Source organism: Miniopterus natalensis, chromosome X (assembly GCF_054644295.1).
Source record: "Miniopterus natalensis isolate mMinNat1 chromosome X, mMinNat1.hap1, whole genome shotgun sequence".
Classification (NCBI taxonomy): Eukaryota; Metazoa; Chordata; class Mammalia; order Chiroptera; family Miniopteridae; genus Miniopterus; species Miniopterus natalensis.
This window is the reverse complement of record NC_142103.1, coordinates 96,935,224-96,942,449: the sequence shown is the minus strand read 5'-3', so window position 1 is coordinate 96,942,449 and position 7,226 is coordinate 96,935,224. Positions and strand designations below refer to the sequence as shown.

The following is a 7,226-nucleotide window of genomic DNA, read 5'->3' as shown; positions in this document are numbered from 1 at the left end:
CAAAGCTGGAAGCTCCCTTTGGAGATGAATCCTCAGGAGACTCACACAGGCAGCTTTTCCAGGCTCCTCTGGGTGAATAACCCCAACATTTAATTCAAAAACCAAGTTCCAAGACAATTAAATGACTGAAATAGTTTCAATGGCTTTTGAAAACTCAGTCAAACCTAATTACCTCACTAAACTTCATCCTTTTAAATGAACTTTGCCAATTTTTCTTATCTTTTAATTGGCTAACTTTTTAAAAAATCCAGTTGGCTCTCTGCTCCTCCTGTCCCTTGCATAGGTGGGTCTTCCTGCACAGTGCCAGCCCCAGTCCTGAGACACAATGGTAAAGGTTGGAGTGAACAGATTTGTCCATATTGGGCATGTGGTCACTAAGGCTGCTTTTAACTCTGGCAAAGTGGATATTGTCACCATCAATAACCCCTTTATTGACCTCAACTACATGGTCTACATCATGGGTGGGGAATGTCTGGCCTGCAAAATCATTTGGTCTGGCTCTGCCATGGCAACCGCAAGAGAGACCTAAAATTCAATAAATCTAGGAGCTTTTTTCATAGCTAATTGTTAAATTTACAATTTCGTATGGCCTGTGAATGATGTTATAAATATCCAAATGACCCTTGGCAGAAAAAAGGTTCCCCACTCCTGACACATATTCCAGTTTGATTCAATTCATGGTAACTTCAAATGCACAGTCAAGGCTGAGAACAGGAAGCTTGTCATCAATGGAAAGTCTGTTTCGGAGATTTCAAGATGGCAGCAGGTTGAGTGGAAGCTACACTGACATGCTCCCAGGACCAAGCTGGAATTACAACTAAAATATAGAAAAACCATCCTGAATAAAAATCAACAAAGAAACAGTGACTCTAAATGAAACATTAGATCAGATGGATTTAATTGACATTTACAGAACATTTCACCCCAAAGTTGCAGAATATACATTCTCCTCAAGTGCACGTGGAACATTCTCAAAGATAGATCACATTCTAGGACACAAAACAAGTCTCTGCAAGTTCAAGAATATTGAAATCATATCAAGCATCTTCTCAGACATTTATACCATGGAATACTATGCAGCTGTAAAAACGAAGAATCCCTTATCCTTTGAGACAGCATGGTGGGATCTGGAGAGTATTATGCTAAGTGAAATAAGCCAGTCAGAGAAAGACAAGTATCACATGATCTCACTTATATGTGGAATCTAATGAACAAAATAGATCCAGAGACATAGAAGCATGAATCAGACTGACAAATGTCAGAAGGAATGTGGGGATGAGTGGAGAGAGATTAACGGATGAACTTATATGCTTATATGCATAACCTATGGACACAGACAATAGTGTGGTGAAGGCCTGGAGGGAGGGGTGCAGGGTGGAGGGGATCCATGATGGAAAAAGGGGGATATGTGTAATATTATACAATAAAGATAAATTAAAACATAAAAAAGAGCATATCTGTAATACCCTCAACAATAAAAATAAATTAAAAAAAAAAAGTCCATCTCCGTTTTCCAGGAGCGAGATCCCGCCAACATCAAATGGAGTGATGCGGGTGCTGAATATGTTGTGAGTCTACTGATGTCTTCACTGCCTTGAATAAGGTTGGGGGTTCCTTGAAGGGCAGAGCCAAAAGGGTTATCATCTCTCCCCTTTCTGCAGATGCCCCTATGTTTGTGATGGATGTGCACCAAGAAATTAAGACAACTCCCTCAAGATTGTCAGCAATGCCTCCTACACCACCAACTGCTTGGCCCCCCGGGCCAAGGTCATTCATGACAACTTTGACATTGTGGAGGGACTCGTGACCACAGTCCATGCCATCACTGCCACCCAAAAGACCTCGGATGGCCCCTCTGGGAAGCTGTGGTGTAATGGCCAAAAGGCTGCCCAGAACATCATCCCTGCTTCTACTGGCGCAGGCAAGGCTGTGTGCAAAGTCATCCCTGAGCTAAATGAGAAGCTCACTGGCAATGACCTTCCATGTCCCCACCCCCAATGTGTTGATTGTGAATCTGCCCTACCACATGGAGAAAGCCGCCAAATATGATGACAAGAAGAAGGTAGTGAAGCAGGTGTCAACTTCTCAAGGGCATCCAGGGCTACACTGAAGACGAGGTTGTTTCCTGCAACTTTAACAGTGACACCCACTCTTCAACCTTCTATGTTGGGACTGGCATTGCCCTCAATGTCCACTTTGTCAGATTCATTTTCTGGTATGACAATTAATTTGGCTACAGCAACAGGTTGGTGGACCTTATGGTCCTCATGGCCTTCAAGGAGTAAGAGCCTTCTGGACCAACAGCCCCAGGGAGAGGAAGAGAGGCCCCTCAGCTGCTGGGGATTCCTTGCCCCAAATTGATCCCACAACACACTGTGAATCTCCTGACCTCCACAGATTCCATCCCAGATCCCCTGAAGAAGGGGAGGGTTTAGGGAGCCCTAACATGCCATGTACCATCAATAAAGTTCACTGTAACCCCCCCCACACACACACAAAATCTCAACCTAGGAAGGCATTTAAATGAAAGTCATTGTTATTTCAGTCTCAGTCACATTTTTCTCTACATCTTGCCCTACTTGTCCAACTGCAGGATGCAGAGGCCCTGAGAATAGATCAGACTCTAGATTTTTATTCTATTCATGTTGCCTTCCCTTCATTTATTTTCAGTTTTATTATTTCACTTATTTAATAAATATTTAGCCCTGGCTGGGTGGCTCATTTGGTTGGAGCATTGTTCTGTATGTCAAAAGGTTTGCAGGTTCTATCTCCAGTCAGGGTACATATGTAAGTTGCGGGTTTGATCCCTGGTGGGGGTACATACAGAGGCAACCAATCAATGTTTCTCACACATTGATGCTTCTCTCTTTATCTCTCTCTCCCTTCCTCTCTCTCTAAAAATCAGTAAAAGAAACATATCCTCAGGTGAGGATTAAAAATATAAAATTCTTTAAAATTTTAAAATAAATTAATATATACAGTTTAAAAACAAAAAAATAATTCCAGATGGGCGTGGCTCAGCAGTTGAACATCAACCTAGGATCCTGGAGGTCAAGGTTCGATTCTCCATCAGGGCACCTGCGGGGCTTGTAGGCTCCATCCGCAAGTAGGGGGCGGGGCAGGAGGCAGCCAATCAATGACTCTCTCATCATTGATGTTTCGCTCTCTCTCCCTCTCCCTTCCTCTCTCTGAAATCAATAAAGATATATTAAAAAATTAATTTATTTATTGAATTCTCATTATATATCAGCAACTGTAGTAGATAGAGGCTGGGGATGTAGAAAAGTTAGATATTTGGTCTCTGCCCTAGAGCACGTTTGTAGGAACAAACAAGTCATCAAAATAAATATAATTAAAATGTGTCCAAAGCACTGAATATATATGTGCTAAGTTTTAATTTACACTTTAATTTACTAAGTAAATAAATCCTATAAGTTTATCACCACATATTTCACAATAACGTCTTGTTTGGATAAATGCCAAGGGAATTCCCTTCCCCCAAAAGCGCAATCTTTTTTATTTCTTATGTTAGATTGCCATCGTGTGGCTCTTTTGTGTAATTGCAGGTGTAATTTGTCTATTTCTTGTGTTAGAGTGCCACCGTGTGGAATATATATGTAATTGTAGATCATATTATTTATTTATTTTATTTTGGTGTTACACCGCCCCCAGTGGACTTGTCTCATAATTGCAGAGGAATTTTTTTCTCCTGATTATTTTGAGTGCCACCAGGTAGAATTTTCATGTAATTACATACAGATATGTTCTTCTATTACTCTGCTTAGAATGCCACCCAATGGAATTTTCCTGCAATTGCAAATCAGAAAAGGTTTTCCTATTTTTCAGTTTAGAGTGCCACCTGATAGAATTCATGTAATTTATAATCAGCTATGTTTTTCTTATTAGTTATTCTCCCACTTTTCGAAAGCTTGTGTTAAGACACTTCAATTTTATGAAAGACATACATTAATACCTGTTTTTGCTGACCAAAATAAATCCAAAGAACCTGAACTTTGAATGTATAAAAGGATTCTTCTCTCCTAATCTTTCCATAGCAATGAATATTCACTGAAAATCCTCACCAAAGCCTTCGACCAAGAACCTTACCCAGGTTACAATACCAGGTTGCTTTAAAAATGGACATTGAAGTGTCTAGAATTGATACTTGGTTTAAAAATCAAAGATATAGGCACAGAGTTTAGAGAAGATCAGGGCCTGAGGACTTAGAAGCAAGCCAAGACCAAGATCGTGACCAAGGTCAGCCTGTGGGAAAGAGTCCAAGAGTCCAAGGAGAGAAGATAGATGGAGTCATACCATCTACATTTCCTCCCAATTACACACCCTCGTCGCGGCATTTGAGAACAACCCGTATCCTGGGATTGCTTCCAGAGAGCAACTTGTGAAGGAAGTTGGGGTTCCAGAGTCAAGAGTCCAAACTTGTTTTAAAAATTGAAGATATAAATTCTGTGTCCAGAGGAAAAAAGAGCCCGATGAGCCTTCAGAATAGGAACAAGACCAGGAACAAGACCTCTGACATGAGGGAGCTCAAGGTACGGAAACTACACACAATGGCAGCAACCTCTTTAGCAACTGCCTCCTTTCTCCAAAGCTAGACCAGGAGACAAATCAGTGTATGATGTCATCAGCCTGGGCTCCGAAGCTCTCTTCCTCTTCCTGGGAACGTGCCCTTCTCATCGCACCTTCAGCTTCTCCAGGCATTTTATCTTTTATTTTTAACTAAGTTTCAATAAAATATATTTTACATTTTAAAAAAAGACATCCAAAGATTTTCTCTTTTCTGAAAAAAGGTGAAAAGTGAAAATAGCATTCATTTGTTTTGCAGTGAGCCATTATTGGTAAGGCTTCAAATCAACAGTAGGCTATTAGTAGTTAAGTTTTTGAGGAGCCAAAGGTTATACTCAGATTTTCAACTATGTGGGGGTTGGCACCCCTAACCCCCTCCTTGTTCAAGGGTCAACTGTGTGTGTGTGTGTGTGTGTGTGTGCAGAGAGAGAGAGAGAGAGAGAGAGAGCTGTAACCAGAAAAACATCTGATTTGGAATTACATGGTAATTCCACCAGGTGGCATTCTAACCTAAGACATAGGAAAAACTTATTTAATTTGCAATAGCAGGAAAATTCCATTGGGTGGCACTCTAAGCAAAGTAATAAGAAAAACATCTGTGCAGTTACATGAAAATTCTACCCGGTAGCACTCAAACGGATTAATAGAAAAAAAAAAATCTCTGCAATTATGAGATGAATCCACTGGGTGACACTGTAACATAAAAAATAAAATAAATAAATATTCCCACCGGCAGTGTGCTAGGGTTCCTTTTTCTCCACAATCTCCCCAGCACCAATTCTTTGTTCATTTATTGATGGTAGCCGTTCTGGCAGGTGTGAGGTGATACCTCATTGTCATTTTAATTTGCATCTCCCTGATTAGTGACATTGAGCATTTTTTCACATGTCTCTTGGCCATCTGTACGTCCTCTTTGAAGAAGTATCTATTCAGGTCCTTTGCCCATTTTTTAATTGGATTGTTTGTCTTCCTGGTGTTGAGTTGTATGAGTACTTCATACATTTTGGAAATTAACCCCTTATCTGACAATATGTTCTCCCATAGAATGGGTTCCCTTTTCATTTTGATACTGTTTCTTTTGCTGTTCAGAAGATTTTTAGTTTGATGTAGTCCCATTTGGTTATTTTTCCTTTGTTTCCCTTGCCCTAGAGATGTATCAGTGAAAATTCTGCTACATGAGATGTCTGAGATTTTGTATGTATTCTCCTAGGGCTTTCTCCTAGGGCTTTTATGGTTTCATGACATACATTTAAATCTTTTATCTATTCTGAGTTTATTCTTATGTATAGTGTAAGTTGGTGGTCTAGTCTCATTTTTTTGCATGTACCTGTCCAGACTGGTGCAGCCACTACGGAAAATAGTGTGGAGTTTCTTCAAAAAATTAAAAATGGAACTGCCATTTGATCCAGTGATCCCCCTTCTAGGAATATATTCTAAGAATCCTGAAATACCAACCTGAAAGAATATGTGCACCCCTATGTTCATAGCAGCATTATTTACCATAGCCAAGATCTGGAAACAGCCCAAGTGCCCATCAGTAGATGAGTGGATAAAAAAGCGGTGGCACATTTCCACACATGGAATACTGTGCAGCTCTGAAAAGGAAGGATCTCTTACCCTTTGGGACAGCATGGGGGGACCTGGAGATTATTATGCTGAGTGAAATAAGCCAGGCAGAGAAAGACAAACATCACCAGATCTCACTTATATGTGGAATCTAATGAACAAAATAAACTGATGAATAAGATAGAAGCAGTGGCATGGGAACATAGAACAGACTGATGAATCTCAGGAGGAAGGGGGGAGAGGAGTTCAGGAGATTAACCAAAGAACTTATATGCATATATGCATTGCCCATGAACAAAGACAATAGGGTGGTGGACGACTGGGGTGGGGTGGGAACCGGGTGGAAAAGGGCAATGGGGGAATAGGGGAGACATCTGTAATACTCTCAACAATAAAGATTTTTTAAAAATAATAAATAATAAATAAATAATTCTGCAATTACATAAAAATTCCACAAGATGGCACTCTAACACAAGAAATAGAAAAAAGTTGGCATTCTAGCTACATGGACATTCCACCAGATGGAAATCTAACATAAGAAATGGTTGTTTTATCTGAATGTATTCTGTGGGGTGGAATCTGGGAATTTGGTGTCTAATATGTTTACTTGTTTATGTTAATGCTACTTGTCTGGGACTGCACTTTGAGAACCACTGAAGTACCCTCATGTTATTTATTGGTGGGGAGCTCTCCCTGTCCCTACCTTTTGCTGGTAGAAGTAGGCTTCCTGCGATGTCATGAAAAAAGGCATTTTTGAGTCTCACAGGAGGATGAGATATTGTAGGAAGTTTTATTTCTGTGGAATTACAGCCCTGAGTTTCCAAGGTCCCATTTCTCTTTGCCCCTGCCAAGGAAGAAGCCCAGCTGAGCCAGGATCAAAGCTGTCGCCCAGAGTTTCTGTCCCACGTTTGCATAGTCCAATCCACATCAGGCAGCTTAGCTTGTGCTCCCAGCTGCAGTCCATGTCCCCTGGGTGGGAGGTCTGCAGGGGCACATGACTACGGAGGGAACACGGGTGAATGCGAGGAAGCAGGAGCAAAGCCAGAGGAACACGAGAGCTAAGAGCAAAGAAAATG

General features: G+C 40.8%; 1 pseudogene; it reads left to right on the top strand.

The window, feature by feature from the left end:
- The first annotated feature begins 325 nt into the window (after positions 1-325).
- Positions 326-2,285, top strand: LOC148090634 (glyceraldehyde-3-phosphate dehydrogenase-like; annotated as a pseudogene).
- Positions 2,286-7,226: the final 4,941 nt, after the last annotated feature.